At 41.7% G+C, this 26316-nt stretch overlaps 1 protein-coding gene across 17 annotated transcripts in view; it reads right to left on the bottom strand.

Moving 5' to 3' along the window:
- Window positions 1-26316, bottom strand: part of STIM1 (stromal interaction molecule 1) — a 227183-nt gene that overhangs the window by 64231 nt on the left and 136636 nt on the right. The gene's annotated exons all lie outside the window — the stretch shown is intronic.

Here is a 26316-nt window from a genome sequence, read left to right as displayed (position 1 = left end):
CAAGCCACAGTTTGCAGACCACTGCACTAGGCACATATGGCTATTGAGCGCTCATAATGTGGCTTGTATGGCTAAATAACTGGAAATTTTAAAACATTAATTTAGATTTAAATGGCTACATGTTAGAGTGCAGCTCTAACATATTCTATCAACTACCTGGCATATGGGTATGGTCAGCTATACCTCAAAGGAGGCTAGAATGATGTAGGGAAATCAAGATCTCTGGTTAGGTAAGATGGTGAAAGCAATGTTCACATACAGTACACGGGTTAACTGCTCTTTGTGCCCTCTCGCCACAACTAAATTAAAGTACCTCTGACATCAGAGGGTTAGGTTCTCCAGCTCCCCAATTCTCATTTAAAAGTGTTGATAAAAGCTATTTTTTTTTAATATATTTTATTGGTTTTTTACAGAGAGGAAGGGAGAGGGATAGAGAGTTAGAAACATCGATGAGAGAGAAACATCAATCAGCCGCCTCCTGCACATCTCCCACCGGGGATATGCCCGCAACCCAGGTACATGCCCCCGACCGGAATCGAACCCGGGACCCCTCAGTCCGCAGGCCGACGCTCTATCCACTGAGCCAAACCGGTTTCGGCAAAAGCTATTTTTTAATAAAGATTAAGTAGGTCACATGGTGAAGATCCCAGAGCAAGGAGATTTTGTCAATTCTTAGGAAAATAAGCTATTTAAAGTATTTTTTTATTTTTTAACTAGATACCCGGTGCACAAAAATTTGTGCACTTGGGGGTGGGGGTGGGGGTCCCTCAGCCTGACCTGTGCCCTCTCGCAGTCTGGGACCCTCGGGGGATGACCATCTGCTGGCTTAGGCCCGCTCCCTGGGGGGGTTGGGCCTAAGCTGGCAGTCAGACATCCCTCTGGTAGCCCAGGAGCCCTTGGGGGATGTCCACTTGCCAGCAGGGAGTAGGCCTAAGCTGCAGTCTGACATCCTTAGCGCTGCTGAGGAGGTGGGAGAGGCTCCCACCACCACCGCTGTACTGGCAGCCATCAGCCTGGCTTGTGGCTGAGCAGAGCTCCACCTGTGGGAGCGCACTGACCACCAGGGGGAAGCTCCTGCATTGAGCATCTGCCCCCTGGTGGTCAGTGTGTGTCATAGTGACCAGTCATTCCCAGTCGTTCTGCTGTTAGGGTCAATTTGCATATTACCCTTTTATTATATAGGAGTGCCTAGCCAGCCTGGGTGAGGGGCTGATGGCTGTTTGCAGGCTGGTCACAGCACCTTCAGTGTGGGGGTCCCCACTGGGGTGCCTGGCTAGCCTGGGTGAGGGGCTGAGGGCCGTTTTCAGGCTGGCCACACCCCCTTCAGGGTGGGGGTGGGGGGGGTCCTGCTGGGGTGCCTGACCAGTCTGGGTGAGTGGCTGATAGCAGTTTGCAGGCTGGTCAAGTCCTCCAGCAGGGACCCTCACCCCATGAGGGTGTGGCCAGCCTGGGCGAGTGGCTGATGGCTGTTTGCAGGCAGGCCACAGCCCCTTCAGGGTGGGGGTCCCCGCTGGGGTGCCTGGCAAGCCTGGGTGAGGGGCTGATGGTTGTTGGCAGGCTGGCCACAGCCCCTTCAGGGTGGGGGGTCCTGCTGGGGTGCCTGGCGAGTCTGGATGAGGGGCTGATGGCTGTTTGCAGGCTGACCAAGCTCCCCAGGGGGACCCTCACCCCATGAGGGTGTGGCCATCCTGAGTGAGGGGCTGATGGCTGTTTCCAGGCTGGCCACAGGCCCCAGCCACCCAAGCTCCCAGTGGAGGCTGGCTGGAAGCAGGTATCTGGGATTTATTTGTCTTCTATAATTGAAACTTTGTTGCCATGAGCAGAGGCCACAGCCACCTCAGGGCAGGCGGGAAGCTTGGCTTCCTCTGTCGCCCGGGCAACCAAGCCTCCTGCTTGCTCCAGCTCCGTGGCTGCCGGCCGCCATATTGGTTGGGGTAATTTGCATATAGTCGCTCTGATTAGCTGGTGGGCGTGGCTTGGGCATAGCAAAGGTACAGTCAATTAGCATCTTTGTCTTTTATTAGTGTAGATCAGGGGTCCTCAAACTTTTTAAACAGGGGGTCAGTTCACTGTCCCTCAGACCGTTGGAGGGCCAGACTATAGTTTAAAAAAAAACTATGAACAAATTCCTATGCACACTGCACATATCTTATTTTGAAGTAAAAAAACAAAACGGGAACAAATACAATATTTGTATTTGCATGTGGCCCACGGGCTGTAGCTTGAAGACCCCTTCCTCCCTTCCTCTCAGCTTTTAGGCCATCTGACATTCAATTTATTATGTGCTAAAAGTTGTGAACCTTAACATTTTCCCCAAGTTGCCATCCAGTTATTATAACCCCATTTGTTAAATTATTTGTCTTCCATTCCGTTTTGAAAAACATCTATAATAATAAAAGCATAATATGCTAATTAGACCGGACATCCTTCCTTCCAGATGCAGCCAGGGCTGCAGCTGCGGGATGGAGGCAGCCGCTGTGGCTGCGAGGGAGGGATCCAGGCAGCCGTCACTGCTGCAAAGGCCTACTCTTGTACAAATTTCGTGCATCAGGCCTCTAGTGATTTAATAATAAATTAAGCCCTTACATATAGGATATATTTCTAGGTTCTCCATTCTTTTGTACTAACCCATATTTCCATTTTTGTGTTAACATTTGACTATTTTATTATACTTTTTATTTTACTTTATACTTAAAAAGTTTTTTTCCAATATCTGGGCCCCATCATCCCTTGGCTCTTCTATTTCAATGTTGTTAATTTTATTGAGAGTCTAATTGTTCTCACTGGGGACCTAAAGTGATGAGTTCACTAGACCTTAAACACAGACATTGAGACATCTCAGCGAAGACACAGTCACAGGCAGTCTGAGACAGCCAGTCTGGAGACATAAATGTATTCATTTATTCAACAAATATAAGATTTCTATGTGCCAGGCATAGTTCCAGGCATTAGAAATGCAGTTAGTAAACAGCACATAGAAATTTTTGTCTTCATTGAGCCAACGGAACAGTGAAGTGCTCACTCTCTCTTACCCCAGCTTGTTCAAACCTGCTGTTGTTCCCATGGCCCTTAGGTTAATAGCTCCTGCTTTACACATACTAATCATGAGAGGAATTCTGCTTGGGGCTTGAGTTTTTACAAAAACAGCCCCTCCCATTTTCCCTTCTGTTGATATAAAAGAAGCCTGAACTCTGTACTTTCTTAAGATGGATTTGAGAGAAAAAAATTAAAAAAGAACAAATAAAACAAAAGAAGATGGATTTGAGGTTTAGGACTCCTATCTGCTCAATGGCACATTCTCAATCAATAAACCTTTTCTTACTCCAAACTGACATTTTGAATTTGGGTCTTTTAAAGCATTGGGCACACAAACTTTGGACCAGTAACACTAACATCCTATTTGGGTAAAAAAGACAATAATTTATTTAAAGCAAGAATAAAAGCATAAAGAATGCTAAGAGTAGTGGTATTAATGGTTTGTCATTTTAAATAGAGGAGTCAAAGAAAGTCTCATTAAGAAAGTGGCTTTTAAGCAAATATCTGAAGGAGATGTTGGAGAAAAGCAGGCAGAATAACTGGAAGAAGAGTATCCTGAGAATAGGGATGACAAATACAAAGGCCCTGAGGCAAGGAGATACTTAGTATGTTCAATGAATAGCCAGGAGACCAGTGTAGATTATGAGGATCTGGGTTAGAGCCTAAGAGGACCAAAAAAGGATACGTATACTATAAAGAACCTGTTGAATGATTCTCTCTTATCATTGATGTTTCTATCTCTCTCTCCCTCTCCCTTCCTCTATGAAATTAATAAAAAATATATTAAAAAGCATAAATCAAACTAAAAATTTTTAAGGATTACAGATTTATCTCTTTAAAATATATCCCAAGGCTCTCTGAGCCCTTTCCTCTCAAAATGAAGGCTAACTATCCCTCTCATTTGTGTGTGAGAAGGGTTAAATGGAATCTGTTTACAGAAGTCATAAACTGCCTTTGGATGTATCTTTTAATGGCCCTCAGAGCATTTTATAAATTGAACCTTTTTAAAAATAAAAAACCTTTACCAAAAAAAAAAAAAAAGGCCAGCTTTCCAGGCTAGTTAAAGAAAAAAAAAAAATCAAAATATCTAATAACAAATCTGTTATATGTAGCATAAAAAGCATATTTTATGAAAAGTATATTTTTCCAAACAAAAATTGTGGAGAAGGATGGCACTGTTTTACATTTTGTAAATATGTTTAGTGTCTGGCCAAATACATTACAGCTATAATCTCATATTTAGTTCTATATTTAATCTATTTTAATGTGTTGTTTTGGTTGAAATAGTTGAATAAAATATGACCTCTCACAGATAAAGTTGGGAGAGGAGTGTTTTAATAGTAATTTCAGACAATTGTGGATATTTGTCTTGATACTACACCAAAATTTATCAGATTGTATTTTTTGAAAGATTATCTGCATTATGGGATCTGAAGCCACAGCAATAACTTTTTTTTCCAATACATTAAAATCCATTGTCTATCTTGCACTTTTGGGGGAAAAAAAAAAGATCTAGGAGCACTGAGCTCCACTAACAACTTTAGAATTTTATATAGAAGAGACTTGAGACTTATGAGCAGCAATTTTATTAGAAGAGAGGGTGGTGGCTAAAGGATTTGTCATAAAGTAGTGTTTGCATAGCCAACACATTGTTTTTATATATATCGTTCATTACAAATTAATTTTAAAATGCAATGTTTTATGAAGATGTTTTTATTCACATTTTACTTAAAATTAAAAAAATCAACTGTCCATATTGTAATTTGGGGCAGCTTGGAAGTGGGGGAGTTGGTGTTGAAATAATGAGGACCTTAAGACCTTTCCCCCTTGGCACTTCTAGGTTCACATATCTACCTGGTGACAATCTGCCAGAGCTGAGCAACAGTCATCTCCTTCTAAAGTGGCATGTGCTCTCTAGTTTGCCACAGCTCCCGCACTCACAGATTTATGTATGTGCATTTGTACAGTCCATATTACTCAGTTATGATACCCCCAGCCCCTCAGAGGCATGGAGCTTGTGACTCCTCATGTACACAAAAGCACTCTGTAGATTTTATTATTTTTTTTTATAAGTATATATTTTTTAAATATATTTTATTGATTTTCTACAGAGAGGAAGGGAGAGGGATAGAGAGCCAGAAACATTGATGAGAGAGAAACATCAATCAGCCGCCTCCTGCACACCTCCCACTGGGGATGTGCCCGCAACCAAGGTACATGCCCTTGACCGGAATCGAACCCGGGACCCTTGAGTCCGCAGGCCGACGCTCTATCCACTGAGCCAAACCGGTTTCAGCCACTCTGTAGATTTTAAAGTACAACCAGAATGTTAGTTGTGATTATTATTGTAAGAAGGGTGAGATGAGGATATAAAAGAGAAAAAACTTCCTGATCAAAGGTGACTCTTCTGTGTTCCTACAGCCACCTTGTATACCCTTATTAGTCTTGTTATTTGTCTGTCTCCCCTACTAAACTATACATCAAGCATGTCAAACTCAAAGGTTAACACGGGCCAAATAAAGAAGGTTTAAGTTTATGTGAGCCGCAAAAAAACAAACGCTTCAATTTTCATAGAAACGTAGGTTTATTTTGATAGAGACATGCTGAATACAAAGGGCTGAAATAAATGAGTAATCATTAACATAAAATAACAGAACATTTTAATAAAATTTAATATTTTTTCTTAAACATTAACTTACCAGACACTGAATAACTGCACAAATTAATAAGCGTAACACAAATAAACCTATTTTTTCTTGTTCTCCAAAAGTGAAATATTTCCTGTTGCATACACCAAGCAAGTCAATACAAGACTAATGACCTGGCAATCAGCTGCTAAAATATTCACTGCTAATATTAATGGAGAGAAATGGTGCACCTGCATGTAAGGGAAATGAATGCAACATGATTATAGTAATCAGTCATTAAGGAACGTTGTAGTTTGTTATTGATAATTATGTATAACAGGATATTGTAAAAATTAAGTTACAAAATTTTTATTAAAACATTCTTACATACCGTTAAATTGGCCGGGCCGCAAAAATATTTGTTGTGGGTCGCATGTGGCCCATGGGCCGTGAGTTTGACATGCTTGCTATACATCCTCTGATAGAAGGTCCCAGTTACCCAGCCATAAACATAGCATACAAGAACATAGTGCTGGACTAGAACTCCAATGTTCAATATACTTGAGATGGGCATTACCACCGTATTACTCTAAAACTGTCCTACATCAGCTAATAGCTAAAGTCTTATTTAAGACCAAGTTTAAAGGCAACAAAAAGCAAAAACAAAACCAAAGAGGCAACATTTGGCTCCATGAGGATTTACTATTTCAGACTCAGAACAAGCAGCTCTTCTCTCAGGGAGTTCTAAGGAGGCTCCCTAAAAGTCTTGGCTTACCATAGGGAATGCAGCATTGGCTAGAACTTCAAGTTAATAGCTCTCTGAAGAGCCAAGAGAACAGCTGTCTCTAAGTATATTTAGCTCTATGAGTTCAGAAAAATGATCTTCCTGGTGATGGCACAAAGCATGCAACCCATCCCAAGTGTTAAGCAGTAGTGAAATGTGGGTGAGAGCAGTGAAGAAAGGAGACATATCTCTATAGTCCCCACAAAACAGGCCCAGCCAGTTTTATCAGTGAACAGAATTCACTGATATAAAGCCAGAAGAGGAGTAACATATCTTTGGGTGCAAGGATCTGGGCAGGTCTCTTGGGTTCTTAGAACCCTTTAATCCTCCCTACCCTTTCCCACCTTGTTCCCCACTTGCTCACCTTCCATGTCTCCCAAACCAAACCTCACCACCTCCACTCCCACTCCCCCCCCTCCAACACACACAATACATATTTAGAAGCCATAAGACACATGTCCCAGACCTGAGAAGCTTCCTGACTCATATTCACCTCTTGTATATCTAGCAAGAGCCCACATTTTAGCTGCAACAGCTCTGAATGACGTCTATAGATAGTGCCAGGACATGGATGTCTTAGAGGTGAATCTGTCTCCAGTGAGATAAACTACTACTTAAGGGCAGGGAAAGGACAGCCATTTCTCACTCACCTTGGTACATCAGTCTCACTTCTGCCACTTAGTCACCAGAATGACCTTTGTAAAGTACAAATCTAACTATACCAAAGCAACTACTTAAAATCTCATGGCTCCCCATTACCTACATGATAAAGCCTTAGCTTCTTGGCCTGGCATTCAAGGCCTTTTACAATCTGGGCCATAAACTAACTTCCTGGTCACTATCCTTCCCTACCTGATACCTACACTCCAGACCAAGGGTCAGGAAACTATGGTTATGGGTCAAATCCAGCTTACTACTTATTTTTGTAAATAAAGTTTTTCTGGGTATTTTTGTTGTTGTTAATCCTCACCTGAGGATATTTTTTTGATTGCTTTCAGACAGGGAGAGAGGGAGGGAGGGGAGAAACACACATCAACTGGTTGCCTCCTGCAGGTGCTCTAACCAGGGAGCGAACCCAAAACCCAGGTACGTGCCCTTGATCGGAAATCAAACCCACAACCCTTTGGTGAGTGGGCTGACACGCTAACTACTGAGGTATACCTGCCAGAGCTGAAAATAAAGTTTTATTAGAAAACAGCAACACTCATTCATTTATATATAGTTTATAGCTGCTTTCGTGTTAGAAAGGCAAAGTTGAGTTGTTGTGACAGAGATTGTATGACCAGCAAAGCCTAAACTATTGATTGACTGTCTGGCTCTTTATAAAAAAAGTTTGGCAATATTTGCTCTAGACACATCAAGCCACTTCAGGCTCCTTGAACAAACCATGCTTATTTATACCTCTATACCTTTACATAAGGTGCTCCATATAAAATGTTTTCTCCCTCTCTTTATCTGCTAAAGAAAAAGTCACTGCCTCTGTGAAGTTTTCCAGACCTCTCCCAAGCAAGTGAACTGTGCTATCCTATTTGTTCTCTCATGTCTCAGGGAACACATCTATAACAATACTTATCCCATCATAATATAACTTCTATTTAATTACACCCCTCTTACTTTCCTAAGCAACTCAAATATAGAAAGTATTTTATTTGTCATTTATCTCTTTACCCATCATCTTGCATATTCTTTGGGACACCCAAATGAATAATTGATTTAGCTCCATAAACTCACCTCACCTCCAAGCATAGGGCCTGGCACAGAGCAGGATATGTGGTTATTAAATAACTAAATGAATGTCTCTCACTTGAGTTTTCCCTACAACACCGAGCAGTGCTTAGCTTACAACTACTAGTCAATGCACATTCTGTTACTTCATAGGAGGAAGAAAAAGATTTCCAAATATTTGGCCAGTCTAAAATAAAGATAGTCAGTTAGGGGCCAGAGGGTTACACTGGCTTGGATTCAGTTAGCATAATGGTTCAGAGTTTGATTCAAGAGCCATGCTGCCTGGGTTTGAATCCTAGTTCCACCAGTTACTTTCAGTGTATCATGCACATCATTTGTAAAATGGAGATAATAGTATGTAATATAAAACTTCATAATACCATCATTTGAGGTTATTATAAACGAGTTAATTTACAAAAAGAACTTAGAATAGTGGACTGACGCTCTAACCACTGAGTCACACCTGCCAGAGCTGTAAATAAACTTTACAGCTTTGGTGGCATAAAATAAGCTCTCCTATGTGTAAATTAAGTTTTCCTAAATATTAATAGATTTAATATACTATAAGAGAAATAGAAAAATACTAAAAATGTGCCCAGCCTCTCAGTTGTTCCCCATCCTACCATCCCTATGCATGGCTTTCTAAGACCCTGGGAAACAAACCCAGCCAAGCACTCACCAGCAGAAAAACCTTCTAGATTCCATTGCCAAAAAGGAACACCAACTTCAAAAAACATGGTTAAAAAGTTGAGGGCTCACCATGTGTTCTTTGTGAATACCACTCACTTTTGGAAAGTGAGAGGGTAGGCTTTGGAACAAAATATATAAAAGAAAAAAATTCATGCCCCACTTTAAGAACCTACTAGCTCCTTATCTCCAAAATATATAGGGAATTCATTCAACTTAACAAAAGGAAGACAAACAATTCAATTAAAAAGTGGGCAAAGGACTTATATAGACACTTCTCCAAAGTGGACATACAGAAAGCCAAGAGACATATGAAAAAATGCTCAAAGTCACTAATCATCTGAGAGATGCAAATCAAAACGACAATGAGATATCACCTTACACCTGTCAGAATGGCTATGATCAACAAATCAACCAACGACAAGTGTTGGCAAGGTTGTAAAGAAAAAGGGAACCCTAGTATACTGCTGGTGGGAATGTAGACTGGTATAGCCACTGTGGAAAACAGTATGGAGTTTCTTCAAAAATTAAAAATGGAACTTCTATTGACCCAGTCATCCCACTTCTAGGAATTATCCTAAGAAGCCTGAAACACTTATCAGAAAGAATATATGCACCCTAGTGGATAAAAAAACTATGGTACATTTACACAATGGAACACTACGCAGCAATAAAAAAGAAAGAACTCTTACCATTTGCAACAGCATGGATGGACCTGGAGAGTATTATGCTAAGTGAAATAAGCCAGTCAGAGAAAGGTAAGTATCACATGATCTCACTTATATGTGGAATCTAATGAACCAAATAAACTGATGATCAAAAATAGACCCAGAGACATAGAAGCATGAACAGACTGTTGAACCTCAGAGGGAAGGCAGAGGAGGGTGGGTGGGAAGAGATCAACCCACGAACTTGTATGCATATATGCATAACCCATGGACACAGACAAGGGCGTGGTGAGGGTCTGGGGTGGAGGGACAGGAGTGGACTAGAAGAGGTTTATGGGGGGAAAGGAGGACCTATGTAATACTTTCAACAATAAATATTTAAAAAACCAACAACCTCATCCTACCCGGTTTGGCTCGGTGGATAGAGCGTCAGCCTGCGGACTAAAGGGTCCCAGGTTCGATTCCGGTCAAGGGCATGTACCTTGGTTGTGGGCACATTCCCAGTAGGGGGTGTGCAGGAGGCAGTTGATTGATGTTTCTCTCTTATTGATGTTTCTAACTCTCTATCCCTCTCCCTTCCTCTCTGTAAAAAATCAATAAAATATATTTAAAAAAATTAAAAAAACAACAACCTCCTAGCTGCTAATCAACTCCTAGAGGAAGAATTTAAGCAATACCCCCCCCCCCCCACCTCAAAAACAGTCCTCAAGAACAAAATCTCCAATTAGAGTATCATAGCACCACAAAGAAGGCAGAAGGGTGTAGTGAAGACATTTGGAGTTCTAGAAGCCATTATTAAGAAGAATTTATTCATTCATTTGCACAACAAATTTTATAGAGCAGTTAATTTGTGGCATGTTCTGTGCTGGGATCCAAGGACACAAAGATCAATTAGACATACTGAGAGCACCTAGGTAAGACAGAGCCCCACTCTGCCCACCCCCTCAGTGTGTTTCACTCCCACTAATCATGAAGCTTCTTACAGTCACAGACAGCAGAAAGCTTGTGAAGTGACATACAGGAAAAAGAATGTCACAGATACAGACTCGAATCCCATCTCTGCCACATACTCACTATGTCCCCTTGAGCCTATAAAATGCAGATACCCCAGAGTTCCAAAGTGGAGAAAATGAAATCATTTAAGGCACAGTCCTTCACAGTGCCTATATGTAAAAGGTGCTTCATGTTTGACTATTTTGAATGTGGGTCCCTGGGCAAGAGGGCTCATACTGTGGAAAATGGTGTATCCTGAAAGAACCAGCACTCAGCCTCTGAGTCCCAGTAGCTTCTAAACTTAGCTCCTCCTCCTCAAGATTCCACGTGGGTAGATGAAAGAAGGCAGGGTTCTCACCCAGTAAAAGCCACTCTGCTGGGGTGAATGCCTACCTGATCTACACCTGGGAGGGCCTGATGCTGCTGGGCACTGAGAGGAAAAGAGGAGAAGCTGCACAATACCTGCTATTGAAATTTACACTGCATTATAGTTTACAAAGGATTCTTTACATCCATTATCTCATATTAGCCACTGAAGGTATATATTACCAGTCTCTATCTTATACATGAAGAAATTATTCTCTAGACCAAGCATGTCAAACTTGCGGCCCACGGGCCACATGAGGCCCACAACAAATATTTTTGCAGCTCAGCTAATATAACGGTATGTAAGAAACATTTTAATAAAAATTTTATAACTTAATTTTTACAATATCCTGTTATACATAATTATTAATAACGAACTACAACTTTCCTTAATGACTGATTACTTTAATTATGTTGCATTCATTTCCCTTACATGCAGGCGCACCGTTTCTCTCCACTAATACTAGCAGCGAATATTTTAGCAGCCGATTGCCAGCTCATTAGTCTTGTATTGACTTGCTTGGTGTATGCAACAGAAAATATTTCGCTTTTGGAGAGCAAGGAAAATAGGTCTATTTGCATTATGCTTATTAATTTGTGCAGTTATTCAGTGTCTAGTAAATTAATGTTCAAGAAAATATTAATTTTTATTAAAATGTTCTATTATTTTATGTTAATGATTACTCATTTATTTCAGCTCTTTGTATTCAGCATGTCTCTATCAAAATAAACCTATGTTTTTATGAAAATTGAAGCTTTTGTTTTTTTGTGGCCCACATAAACTTCAACCTTGTTTATTTGGCTTGTATTAGCCTTTGAGTTTGACATGCTTGCTCTAGACTCTTCCCTACATGATGTTTCCCAAACTTATATTTTTGCCTACTGCCTTTACTCATAAATTTCCTTTTTCCTGAAATTCTCCTCCTTCTTTCTTCATCAGTAAACCTCTGTTCATCATTAAAAAACAAGTCCCAGTTTCACCTGCTCTGCAAAGCCTCCTCCTGACATACCTTCATCAGAGTTAGAGCCATCTCTACTTACAATCCTACTAGCTCATTACTTTTGGGATGAAATCCAAGTTTCTCAATAAAATCTGGCTAATGCCTGTCTTTCCAACCTCTCCCTCCCTGTCCCCCTATTACATTTATTTTTATCTTTTTTCTTGTTTAAAGTATTACAAATAGTTGTACATATGTCTCCTCTTCTTCCCCCCATTGACCTTCTCCCAGCACATGCTCTTACCCTACCCCATCCCTATTACATTTTATGTTCAAAGAACTAATGGCGCACAGATCCCTAAGGACATCACACTCATCCCTCCACTTAGTATACCCTTTTTACCACTGTCCCAGGTTGACTCCTATTCATCTTCCAAAATTCATCTTAGGCATCACCTCTTCTGGGTAGCCTTTCCTGGCACACTAGGACAGTGAAATGCCCTTTTCTGCATTTCCAGGGCATGCAGTGCTAATCTCTTGTCACAATACCTTTTAGGATTGAACATGAATATGTTTCTGCTTCACTAATATGTGTCTTCCTTATTAGTCTTTGCATATCCAGTACCCAGCATAGAGCAGACACTAAATATGTTTGGAGAAAGAAGGGAAGGAGAACAAATAAGGGAAGGGTCATTGATCTTCAAGTGAATCAGACTTTGCATTGGAAACGAATTGTTCCTAATGCTATGAAGTATACTGAATGTGATGCGCATACAGATACAGACACAGGGATTTGTATGAATACATGCAAACCAGTTAAGTCTGAAGGCAAGCAGAGCCCTCAGAGTCAGCTGCTGGTTTCTCTTTAGACAAACACAAACCAGTTAGGTCTGAAGGCAAGCAGGGCCCTCCGAGTCAGCTGCTGGTTCCTCCTTAGACAGGAATACCTGAAGCAGGGCTTTCCTCTCTCTCCTGGCTTGACCATTTCTGGCTGCTGAATGACCACTGCATTTGGCCTACCACTTTGTAGGGCCCAGATCCTGCCTACACTAACAGTATCTTTGATTCCTGATTACATTTCCAGCTCTGCTCTTACCTCTAGGTCCTGCATACTGTACTGTAGCCTAACCTTTTGCTTCTAACCTCCTTAGTCCTCAACCTGGCTTCTGGGCTACTCTCAGTTCCTATCACCTTGGCTCAATGTTCCTCCCCTCCTCCACTTCTTGTCATACACAGACACGTCTAAATACAAAAAGACACATACAATACAGAAAAGCACAAAATGATGTATACACACATACAAAGAAACAAACATGAAGGCACAGAGAGACATATACACATATGTAGGCGCTCACGAAATGTTACAGGCATCAATAGGATAGCCATCCAGAATAGGCAAAGCAGACGCACCAACAAAATGGAGAGAAAAGAAAACAACAGTCTGCATAGTAAGAAAGAATATCCCTGCCTGTCAAAGCAAACCACCGTCTGGGTTTTCCTAGAAATATGAGAGATACCATCTGGGGGAGCTGCTGCTTCCTCCTGTATCTGGCTAAGGCACTGAGACAGATTGCAAACTATGCCTATACTCCCTCTGATGTGTATGTAGTTCAACTTGTTTAGCAACTGGTATACTTTCCTGTGTCTGGTTGACAATGTGTCTTTTGCTACACCAGCACATGTTAGATTACCTCTTATTCCTCTTGAAATTCCCACAGTCCCCTGTCCACACCGCCATTATAGCCCCTAAAATGTGTTATTGTCATTGCCAGTTTATATGTCTGCCTCTCTCACTAGCCTGTAGGCTTGTCAATGACAAAGAGTATCTTATTTTCATCTCTACTTTACAGATGAGTTAAGTGAGGCTTCAGATTACTTGACCTTAGCCCTAACCAGTTTGGCTCAGTGGATAGAGCGTCGGCCTGCGGACTGAAGGGTCCCAGGTTCGATTCTGGTCAAGGGCATGTACCTTGGTTGTGGGCACATCCCCAGTAGGGGGTGTGCAGGAGGCAGCTGATTGATGTTTCTCTCTCATCGATGTTTCTATCTCTCTATCCCTCTCCCTTCCTCTCTGTAAAAAAATCAATAAAATATATTTTTTTAAAAATTACTTGACCTTATAGCTAGAACATTGCAAAGGTCAGACTCTAAAGTTGTGCCTCATACTTTTAAAAATTCAAGGTTTAAATACTTTCTTCTAAGAAACTAAAGTTAGGACTGAATGCATGAGCAAAGCCACAGAATTTGGAGTCAATGGGGGATATAACCTGTAAGCTATGAGCCACTCCTGGTTGGTGAATAGTACAGCCATCTTATAAATTATGCATTTACAAGGAAAAATCTGGCCAGGTCTCTTCCTTAGCCTAAGGAGAAGGTCTCACCTAAAGAATGATATCATTCATGGTATCAGTCACCACTGTTCTGTCCAAAAGGCCTGAGCTGAATTCAATCTGTACTTTGCCTAGATTAAGTACAGGTTCTCAGAATGTTCCACAAGGCAGGAAATAAGATGGTGATTGCACTAGGAGATAGGCAGGGAACTAGAAGGCAAAAAAACAGAGCGGTGTCTCTAAACTGTAACAATCCTTTAGGTCAAAAAGAGTCGCTGCAGCAACAGAAATGTATACATCGAAACCTATACTGAGGTTATGTGCATAACTGTCAGCAATTATTTCTTTTCTACCCTATTTTGCATATGGTATACTTAAAAAAAAAAGGCAAAAGCTCCAAGCTATCAAAACTGTGCAGAGAGGTATAAAAAAAAAAATCTATGTTCAGGATTTGGCCCAGGGGCCAAAAAGAGAACTCAGTTTCCCAGGGGCTGGCATTGGCATGGCAGCAGCAGTGGGAATTGGAGTGAGGCCCTGAGCACAAGGTGAATCCAGGAAAAATAAAAGCCAGGACTACTTAGCCAGCTGCTTTCGACATCCCCGCTCATGAAACTCCATATGGTAAGGGCCAAGAATTTGATGCAGGCCCCTAGTATTTGGGTGAGAGGGAATTACCACCTGGGTTCTTTCCTATCATTTCAGCATCCCCAGCTTCCCCTACCTCTTCAGCTACAAAAAAAACGAAAAAGGTAGGTCAGAAGGGATGGAGAGGGAGGGAGGGAGGGAGAGAAAAAAGAACAGAGGGGGGGAGGGGGGAGAAGGAGGGAGGGAGGGAGGAAGGGAGGGAGGGAGGGAGGGAATGAGGAAGGGAATGAGGGAGGGAGAGAAAAAGAGAAGGAGGAAGGAATTCTCCCAAAGAGGATGCCTCAGGGATCTTCAGTCAGGGTGTCCTCAGAAACCTTCTCAGAAACAAAGGCAACTAGTTGTCAGTAAGCTAACAAGGGATCTCGGCTTCCAGAAACAATGGTACTTCAGATTTGGAAGCACCTCTACATATCTGGCAAAGTTAAGAATGGGAAAAATGGGGATAGAAATCAACATGGTTTTCAAAGTGTTTTTTGTAGAGCCCTAGGAATTCTTATGGGTTGGACTACAGAAAGGCAAGTGGGAGGTGACCAATGTAGTGACAATTTTTTTAACCTCTTTATTGAGATATAATTCACATACCAATTCTGTGTACAACTCAAGTGTTTTTAGCATATTCAGAAAGGTGTGCCACCATCACCAGTTAATGTTTTCATTGGCCTGATGAAGATCTGAATTGCAAAAAACAAAAAAATAGATAACTATGAGCTAATTCAGTCTCAGTTTCCTTATCGGTTATATGGAAAAATTAATACCTACCCCATGGGTTTTTTGTAAAGACTACTAGAGAGGGTGTATGCAAAAGCCCCCAGCATAGGCCTAGCACGTGGTAGCAGTGGTAGGAGGAGAAGGAGTAATACTACTACCATGAACTAAGCCACAGGCTGGGCACTCTCTACACAGGATTTCACTTCATCTTCACTATAATACTTCAAGGTAGAGATTATTGTTCCCATTTGACAGTGAGGAAACAAAAGCTTACAGAGCTTTAGAAACTTTCCAAGGCCATATTAGTTAAAATTGGTGAAAAGACACCTAAAACCTTCATCTTTCTTGCTCCAAAGCCTGTGCGTACTTTTGCTCAGTCAGCCTTTCAGCATTCTCAGTGTCTTCCTTTTTTCTTTTCTTCATCTATGCTCCTCTAGTATGTTTTTTTCTCTAGGACTGTCCTTAATTATCGTAACACCTTTCGTACCACTCACGAGCTTTCTCGTGTTTCATGCGCCATCTGTTAAGGACCGCTCACGAGTTTTCTTGTTTTTCATGCACCATCTGTTATGGACCTTAGATGTCAACACACTGTCTTGTCCACATCAAATGAAGCGATCTCATTGGTGGAAACCGTGCAGGTCAATCTACGAAAAACTATATAATTCCATGAACCCATAAAGCAGGGGTCCTCAAACTTTTTAAACAGGGGGCCAGTTCACTGTCCCTCAGACCGCTAGAGGGCCAGGCTATAGTTTAAAAAAAAACTATGAACAAATTCCTATGTACACTGCACATATCTTATTTTGAAGTAAAAAAACAAAACGGGAACAAATACAATATTTGTACTTGCATGTGGCCCGCGGGCCATAGTTTGAGGACCCCTGCCATAAAGCATTGCAGTTACATTGTATTTTGGTCATTCAAATAGTCTTCGTCTTCAAGTTCCTGGCGCTTTTAGAAATGCCCTCTCTCAGAAAAAGGAAGGAAACCAACGAAACTGATATACTTCCTTTTGTGTTGTTCCATTCTAAGGAAAATGATGAAATGGACAAAAAAAGTAGTGCTGTACCTTATAAACTGTGGACTTTTCAATTCATTTAGAGTGTACAACGGCCTCAATCCACAAGCAAAAATGAAGTATAAACAGTTTCTGCTATCGGTGGCAAGAAACTGGATAACGGATGACAATAATGAAGGCTCTCCGGAACCAGAGTCAAATCTGTCCAGCCCTTCCCCTGGGGGTGCAAGGAGAGCACCTCGTAAAGATCCACCCAAAAGGCTGTCAGGTGATATGAAGCAGCATGAACCTACGTGTATTCCAGAGAGTGGAAAGAAAAAATATCCTACGAGAGTCTGCAGTTTGTGCCGCCCGTGGAAAAAGGAGCGAATCTAGGTACTTGTGTAAATTTTGTTTGGTCCCTCTTCATAGAGGAAAATGTTTTACGCAGTACCATACATTAAAAAAGTACTAGGAACTTTAATTGTTTAATTGTTTTTGTAAATAAAAATGTTATAATTATTGAAAAACAACACCTAAAGTGCATTATGATCTGTAGTTATGATGATTTAAATAACGTGCAGTTTGCCAAAAAATGTGTGGTCCCTGGCGTATGTCTTAGAGATTTCTATGCGGTACGAAATGTGTTAAATACAGTGACTGTACCTCCATCCAGGTTCTGTATGTGATTCATAGCATAGAGTAGGGGGATAGGAAAGAGGATCACAGGGGAGATCAATCATGCACATCATACACTAACATGTCTGGAGCCCAGACCGTAGCAACTCTTAGAAAAAGCCCACCAATGACTCAGCTACGAACCTTGCCAGGAACTCACAAGCCCAAAGCACCATGTTTCCCATAGCACTGACCAGCCAACTGTACTCTTGTTCTGCTGTAAGGAAACAATTTAAACGACACACTGAAATAAGACAGAATCTTTGCTTTAAAATTCAAAAGATTAACTCATTTTTTTTTACATCTAAGGCCCTACACCAAGCACACAGTGGGAGAAACAGTGATGAATAAGCTCTTGGAGGCACCTGCTATCTAGTAGGACACACAAAATGCACCCAACTAATTACAATACAGAGCAGAGCAATATGCTGAATAAGAGATTCATGCCAAGTACTCTGGAACATGAGAGCGGAAGGGTCATTTCCCACTATAGGGAAACAAACAAGATTTCTAAGGAGGAAACAAGATTTAATCTCGGCCAAAAATACTCAACCAGGAGCAATTCTATCCCCCAGGGTAATTAACAGTTGGCAATAGAGACATTTTGGTTGTTATAACTAAGGGACTGTGGTAAGATAGAGATATATTACTGACATCACATGTGTAGTAGGATGCTGCTAAACATCCTGTAATGCACAGGAAGTTCCCCACAACAAAGAATTATCTGGCCCAAAATGTCAATAAAGCTGAGGCTGAGAAACCATAATCTAGGCTTTGGTGGACAAGTGGAATTTTTACAGGCAAAAATGGGAGGCAGTGAGATGGCATGAGGAATTATTTGGAGCAAAGGCACAGTGATGGGACATGAAGAGCATGTTTGAGATGGCTCTGACAAAGAGGAAAGGAATGCAGTGTAATGTGAACGAGTCAGGTGAGCAAAAGTCAGATTGTGGGAGCACTAAAGGGCAGGTTAGAGCAGTAGTTGCCAACATTTTGGACCTCACAGACCACCAGTGGTCTGCAGACCACCAGTTGGCGACTGAAGGGTTAGAGTTTAGATTAATTTAGTAAGCAAAGGTAAGCCACTTATCCTATCTAATAATAGACAAACAGGGTAATTGACCATACTTTCACTACGCCTCCCATTGGCTACTCAGCGCGGTACGCAAATTAACCGCCAACAAAGATGGCGGTTAATTTGAATATGTAGGCATGAAGTGGTTGAGCGAAGACTGAAGGCAGCTCCAGCCCAGAGCAGCAGCGAAGACGCAGCAGCGAAGACAGAAGGCGGCTCCGGCCTGGAGCAGCAGCAAAGACTGAAGGCGGCTCCGGCCGGAGTGAAGGCCTGGGTCCCAGGTGCCGGAGGAAAACCGGTGCCGGCAGCCAGGGGAAGGGAAAGCTTTGCACGAATCTCTTCGTGCAACAGGCCTCTAGTAGTTTCATAATCTCTAAAATAGAGTTAGTGGCACCTAATTTAGAGTGGTTAAAGATTAAATGAAACTGTATAAGCAATCAGCTGGCACAAGGCTTGGCACATGGTAGGGATGCTCCTATTCTAACACATTACTTTTGCAAGGTAGAAATAATTATCAGAGTTGTGCATTTTTTAGTAATTCAAGTATTAGTGCAAAAAGACAAACTTATAGGAAACACAATATAATCAAAATTAGGGCACAAAGCAAGACATTCTAATTAAGAGCTAAATTAAGTGATATAGACTGTGTGCTACAAAAGTTAGTACTGAGATGAGAAAGGTCAACGTAGGTGGAAAAGTTAGGGAAGGTTCATGAAAAGTGAGGCTGGAGCATTCCAGAGGATTCCTAAGACTGATACAGACAGGGACAGAAGAAGGAAGGAGGGATATGAGAAATTAATTCCAAGTAAGGAGAACTACTGAGCAAAGAAAGGGGACTGGGAGTGACTATGAGACAAGAGCCAGACCAAGTGGTAGGAGGTATATCTAGAACAGGATTTTTAATCTTTTTCATCTCATGGTACACACAAACTAATTACTAAAATCCTGCGGCACACCAAAAAATATATTTTTTGCCCTTCTATATATTTTTTATTTCAGAGAGGAATGGAGATGGGAAGGGAGAGGGAGAGAGAGATAGAAATATCAATGATGAGAGAATCATTGATCAGCTGCCTCCTGCACGCCCCAAAACACTGGGGATCAAGCTTGCAATCCAGGCACGTGAATCGAACTGTGATGTCCTGGTTCATAGGTCCATGCTCAACCACTGAGCCACATAGGCCAGGCATTTGTGCATAGGCTTTAGCATGAACATACATTTTCATTTATCTACAGGGCAAATACCAAGAAGTAGAATTGCTGGGCCATGTAGTAAGTTATGCTTAACTTTATAAGAAACTATAAGCAAGAGTTCCAGGGAGAACCAAGATGGCGGCATAGGTTAACGCCGGAGTTTGCTGCCTTGAACAACTACTTCAAAAGTGAAACTAAAAGACGGAACGGACATCACCCAGAACCACAGGAACGCTGGCTGAGTGGAAGTCCTACAACTAGGAGGAAAGAGAAACGCATACGGACACTCAGAGGAGGCGCAGTGCTGAAGTCAAATTCTGAGGTGCGGAGTGCGCGGAGCGGGCTGGCGGCGGAGGGCGCGGTTGGCGTTTTCGATCGGGAGGGAGTCGCAGACTCTGAGCTCCAGATACAGGCGAGTCTTTAGGGACCCAGACTCAAACGGGAGAAGCGGGACTGTCTGGCTTCGGTCAGAGCGAGTGCAGCTTTCTCTCTGAGGTTTGCAGCGGGTGCTGGGACTCAGAGAGGCAGAGCCCCTGGGGACAGGACTGAGAGCCGCCATAACTGCTCTCTCCAGCCCACCCTGTTGATCCTGTGCGACCCGCCCCGCCCAAGCCCTGCACACAGGCATTTGCCGGATAGCCTCAGGCAAACGCCAGATTAGCACCTCCCTAGAGGACAGAAGTTCTCTCACTGCAGACACAGCTGATTCTCACAGCCACCTGGCCTGGAGGTCAAACCCTCCCTGGTATTAGCTACAACAATCAAGGCTTAACTACAAGACTGCACACAAAGACCACTAGGGGGTGCACCAAGAAAGCATAACAAAATGCGGAGACAAAGAAACAGGACAAAATTGTCAATGGAAGATATAGAGTTCAGAACCACACTTTTAAGGTCTCTCAAAAACTGTTTAGAAGCCGCCGATAAACTTAATGAGATCTACAAGAAAACTAATGAGACCCTCGATGTTATGATGGGGAACCAACTAGAAATTAAGCATACACGGACTGAAATAACGAATATTATACAGACTCCCGACAGCAGACCAGAGGAGCGCAAGAATCAAGTCAATGATTTGAAATGCGAGGAAGCAAAAAACACCCAACCGGAGGGGCGGAATGAAAAAAGAATCCAAAAATGCGAGGATAGTGTAAGGAGCCTCTGGGACAGCTTCAAGCGTACCAACATCAGAATTATAGGGGTGCCAGAAGATGAGAGAGAGCAAGATATTGAAAACCTATTTGAAGAAATAATGACAGAAAACTTCCCCCACCTGGTGAAAGAAATGGACTTACAGGTCCAATAAGCGCGGAGAACCCCAAACAAAAGGAATCCAAAGAGGACCACACCAAGACACATCATAATTAAAATGCCAAGAGCAAAAGTCAAAGAGAGAATCTTAAAAGCAGCAAGAGAAAGAAACTCAGTTACCTACAAGGGAATACCCATACGACTGTCAGCTGATTTCTCAACAGAAACTTTGCAGGCCAGAAGGGAGTGGCAAGAAATATTCAAAGTGATGAATACCAAGAACCTAAAACCAAGATTACTTTATCCAGCAAAGCTATCATTCAGAATTGAAGGTCAGATAAAGAGCTTCACAGATAAGGAAAAGCTAAAGGAGTTCATCACTACCAAACCAGGATTATATTAAATGCTGAAAGGTATCCTTTAAGAAGAGGAAGAGGAAGAAAACGGTAAAGATACAAATTATGAACAACAAATATGCATCTATCAACAAGTGAATCTAAGAATCAAGTGAATAAATAATCTGATGAACAGAATGAACTGGTGATTATAATAGAATCAGGGACATAGAAAGGGAATGGACTGACTATTCTTGGAGGGGAAAGGGGTGTGGGAGATTCGGGAAGAGACTGGACAAAAATCGTGCACCTATGGATGAGGACAGTGGGTGGGGAGTGAGGGCGGAGGGTGGGGCGGGAACTGGGAGGAGGGGAGTTATGGGGGTAAAAAAGAGGAACAAATGTAATAATCTGAACAATAAAGATTTAATTAAAAAAAAAAAAAGAGTTCCAGTTTTTCCTCCTTTGCTAGTACTTAGTATTTGCCATTTTTAATTCCGTCATTCTATTAGGTGTGTAGTATTATCTCATTGTGGTTTTAATTTGCACTACCTTAATGACTAATAATATTGAGCATCTTTTCACATGCTTATTTGCCATCCTATAATTTCTTTGATGAAGTGTCTATTCAAAAATTTTCCTATTTTCTATGAAGTTGCTTGTTTTCTTTTGTTGAGTCTTTAGAGTTCTTTGTTTGAGCTGGGAACTTTCCTTTTTATTTATTACTTTTTGTTGTTGTTGTTAATCCTCATCCAAGGATATTTTCCCACTGATTTTTAGAGAGAGTGGAAGGGAAGGGGAAAGACAGAGAGAGAGAAACATTGATGTGAGAGAGACACATCGATTGGTTGCCTCCAGCATGCACCTGACCAGGGCCAGGGCTAGGGATCTAGCCTGCAACCAAGCTATATGCCCTTAACTAGAATCGAACCCGGGGTCCTTCAGTCTGAGGGCTGATGCTCTATCCACTGAACCAAACTGGCTAGGGTGAGCTGAGAACTTTAACAGCACTTTTCTCACTTAATCCTGACAACAATCTTGCAAGGATAAGAATCATTAACCACCATTTTACACTGAGAAAATAAAAGTAGAAGTCATTAAACTACTATAATCTGATTACAGTTCTGCATAATTTCAAAGTTTACTCATTACTTAGTTACTTGTGACACATAGACAACTAGAATGCAAGCTCTATAAAAGTAAAGATCTTGTCAGTTTTTTTCACTGTAGAATCCACAGCTCCCACAAATAATGCCTAACACATAATGGGGTATTCAATCAGAATTTGTTTAATGATGAATAAATGCCCTTAATTTTTCATGTAGATTCCAGAAAAGAAAATAACACTGCTCACAGAGTCTGGTCTAGTTAAGAGGTCAGTGGTTTAAGGCAGGCCCTTGTCTGTGCACCTCAGACTGTCACGACAACCTGATAGTACCATCCCACTGCAGCAAATCCTTTGCCTCTGGGCAGTGTCCTCACAAGAGCTCTGAATAGAACATAGGTCATTAATTCTCACACTGCTAGGCTGGTAGCGCTCCTGCCAGCTTGGCAAGAAGGGGACCATCACCAATAGTGGCATCTTGCTCATCTGAAGGGCCCACAATCTACAGCTTCTGCTATCTAGGATAGAAGCAAGCAAAGGTGGCACTTGAGCAGCCAAACTAACTTCCCCATAAACAAAATATATTTTATTTTGTATAAAATTCCTGCGAGTCTCACTCAGTTTACCATAAATCTAAGTTCACAGCTCACAGCAAAGCAGAAACAGCAATTAAAAATGAATGAACCAAAGAAGAGGCAAGAAAACAAAAGAAGAAATCATAACCATACATTTGGAATATAGGCACTGGGGTAAATAGCATAAGAGGCCCTGAAGACATGCTTGAATTAGCCAAAGAAAGTTAACACTCTGCTGACAATAATCTGTGATAAGAAAGACTTACTTCAGCCCTGGCCAGTTTGGTTCAGTGGATAGAGCATTGGCCTGCGGACTGAAGGGTTCCAGGTTCGATTCCAGTAAGGGGCACATACCTCAGTTGCAGGTTCCTCCCCAGCCTGGGCCCTGGTCGGGGCTTGTGCAGGAGGCAACCAATTGATGTGTTTCTCTCACAACAATATTTCTCTCTGTCTTTCCCTCTTTCTTCCCCTCTTTCTAAAAATCAACAGGAAAATATCCTCGGGTGAGGAAAAGGAAGGAAGGAAGGAAGGGAGGGAGGGAGGGAGGGAGGGAGGGAGGGAGGGAGGGAGGGAGGGAGGAAAGAGTAAAGGCAATGCTTAAAAATAAAATTTTAAAAAAAGAAAGACTTAACTTCAAAAATGACCAAAATTTTAAAAGATGTAGTACTGAGGTTATAGTTCAAAATACCTGAAAACTTACTGATGTAAGGCTAAATAAATGAGGCCTTAATAGAGGATTCCTTCCGATTTCTACTAAGGTCCTTAAGAAATCAGCAGTGCTTTTACTAGTAAATGGGTCATAAAAATCTCAGGTTCTTGATATCCAATACAACCAGGGATTCCTCTCTGATGCCTCGATGTCTATTATCTAATAGTCTAAGCCCTGAGCTGTCCACACAACTTTCTAGTTAGATGCTGAACTCTGAGGTTCTCTCATATATGATTAGACTAATTTAAGCACACATTTTGCTAACATTACTTTCGCCTTCAAAGACAGTAGCTTGTGACTGATCCTGAAAACTCCCACTAGCAGGTTACTCTAACCACCAGAGGCCTGAGGCTGCAGCAAGAACATCTGAAGCCAAGGCAGGCAGAAACTACGCTGAAAAAGAGCAGCTCGCCACTGGCTCAAAGCAGGATGACAGCTTTTGTGTTATTTTAGAACAATTTGTGCTGATGAGCTTTTTGTTGTGGTAACATTTCTCTAAAAAGAACATTTTCTTCCTCCTCTCATTTTAGAAAGCCATTCAGTAGAAAGTGGAAAATGAAGGAAGGCAAATGACAAGGATATCCAGGAATTGGTGAAGCTTGGGCCATATCAACTTAACTGTTGTGCCATCTGTCTCCCAGTCCCATGGCCAGGCCCTTGGAGGGAGATCAGGACACCCCCAGCCCTCATTCATCACCAGAAATATGACTCTATTTCCAGCATAGAGAATATTGAATCCTGTGAGGACCAGTAACACTTTGAGATGTGTCCTTGCTCAAGAACCTACAATTGCCAGGTTCAAGAAGCACACATAGCTCAGTCTAGTTGCCTGGGCCCGCTTTCTTTTCCAGATTTTTGTCCTGCAGTTTTCTATCACAGTCACTCTGTCTAACTAAACCTACCTTCACATTCTCTGCTCACACTCATTCCCTATAACTCAGGCTGCCCCACCCTTTCCACTCTATCCAAAATCTACTTTTCCTCCAGGAAGTCTATTTTTTCCCCCTCTTACCAGTGGTTCTCAACCTTCTGGCCCTTTAAATACAGTTTCCCATGTTGTGACCCAAACATAAAATTATTTTCGTTGCTACTTCATAACTGTAATGTTGCTACTGTTATGAATCGTAATGTAAATATCTGACATGCAGGATGGTCTTAGGCGACCCCTGTGAAAGAGTCGTTCGACCGCCAAAGGGGTCACGACCCACAGGTTGAGAACCGCTGCCTTAGACATTACCTAGTTCAATCTAATACAAGGATCCCCTCTGCTGACCAATTAGTGGAGTGCTATATTCTACTTGCCCATCTTCAATGACAGGAAGTTAACTACCTACCTACCTAGTTACCTACCTACCAAAGAAGCCCTTTCCATGATGAGATAGTACTATTAGGCAATTCTTTATTCTACTAGAATATGCTTATATTTTACTTTTCCTACATTGGTCCTGGCTCTGCCCTTAGAATAAGAGAAACAATTCAGCAGTACTTAACAGCATGAGCTTTGAAATCCGATCTGTGCTCATGTTCAGTATGTACTTGAACAAAATGCTTAACTTTTCCAAGGCTCCAGTCCTTAATAACAATATCAGCTTTATAAGGCTGATAAGAAAGTTAAAAGAATAACTATGGCTCTGGCTGGTTTGGCTCTGTGGTTTGGATGTAGGCCCATGGACCAAAGGGTCCAGGGTTTGATTCCCAGTCAAGGGCATGTACCTTGGATGCAGGTTCAATCCCAGGCAAACAACTGATGTCTCTCTCAGGTTGATATTTCTCTCTCTCTTCCCCTCTCCTCCCCTCCTCCCATTTTCTCTCTCTAAAAAAAAAGAAGAAGAAGAAAAAGAGCCCTGACCGGTTTGGCTTAGTGGATAGAGCCTTGACCTGCGGACTGAAGGGTCCCAGGTTCGATTCCGGTCAAGGGCATGTACCTTGGTTGCGGGCACATCCCCAGTAGGAGGTGTGCAGGAGGCAAATGATCGATGTTTCTCTCTCATCTATGTTTCTAACTCTCTATCCCTTTCCCTTCCTCTCTGTAAAAATCAATAAAAATATTTTTTTTTTAAAAAAGAAGAAAAATCAATGGAAAAGATATCCTCGGGTGAGGGTTAAAATAAAAAAGAAGAACTATGCAAAAAGCTTAACACTGTGCCTCACATAGTATAAGAATTTAATAAATCATAGCTAGTGTTGTGGTTTTCATCGTTATCATCATTGTTATGTAAGTCTATTCCTCCATTTCTTATGTATTTGAAAACAGAAATTGTATTACCCAAGTTTTTTCTTTTCCAGGCTAAATTTTCTTCACTAGACTGTAAATTATGTGAGGACAGATGTGTCTGCCCCACTTACTGCCACATCCCCATGTCTAGAACTGTGGCTGGCGCATATATAATAGACACTTTTTAATATTGAATGGTCTCCATTTCATAGTTTCTGTGCTCTTCATCAGCCACGTCATGCTTCTCTGTATAGGTTCTCACTGTTACAAATGCCTTTGATGAGGTGAGATCCAAAACTGAACTCAAAACTTGAAGGTGAGCTAAACAGCAGAGAGAGGAGACTAAGAATTCCTCCCTCATGATATACACCATATCACTATTAAAGATTTGGCAAACTTGGCAGCTTCACCAAACTGCTGGTTCATGTTGAGCTTGAAATTAATTGAAACCTTTAAATCTTTTCACACATGATGACTTCGTTTTCTGGCCTCTCTGGAATTGGAACTGTAGTAATGCCAAAATGTGAAACAATAACATAGTTTTTTCCATTTAGAGATTCTTCTCACTTTTACTATCTGGACTACTCAACTGGTTCCCAGCAACTGCAGCCTGGAATTAAGAATGATATTTTTAGGACCATTTGTTTCTTCTTCCCAAATAGAGTATAAGCT

Source organism: Myotis myotis, unplaced genomic scaffold, assembly GCF_014108235.1.
Source record: "Myotis myotis isolate mMyoMyo1 unplaced genomic scaffold, mMyoMyo1.p scaffold_m19_p_10, whole genome shotgun sequence".
NCBI classification, from domain to species: Eukaryota; Metazoa; Chordata; class Mammalia; order Chiroptera; family Vespertilionidae; genus Myotis; species Myotis myotis.
This window is presented reverse-complemented; position numbering and strand designations above follow the sequence as displayed.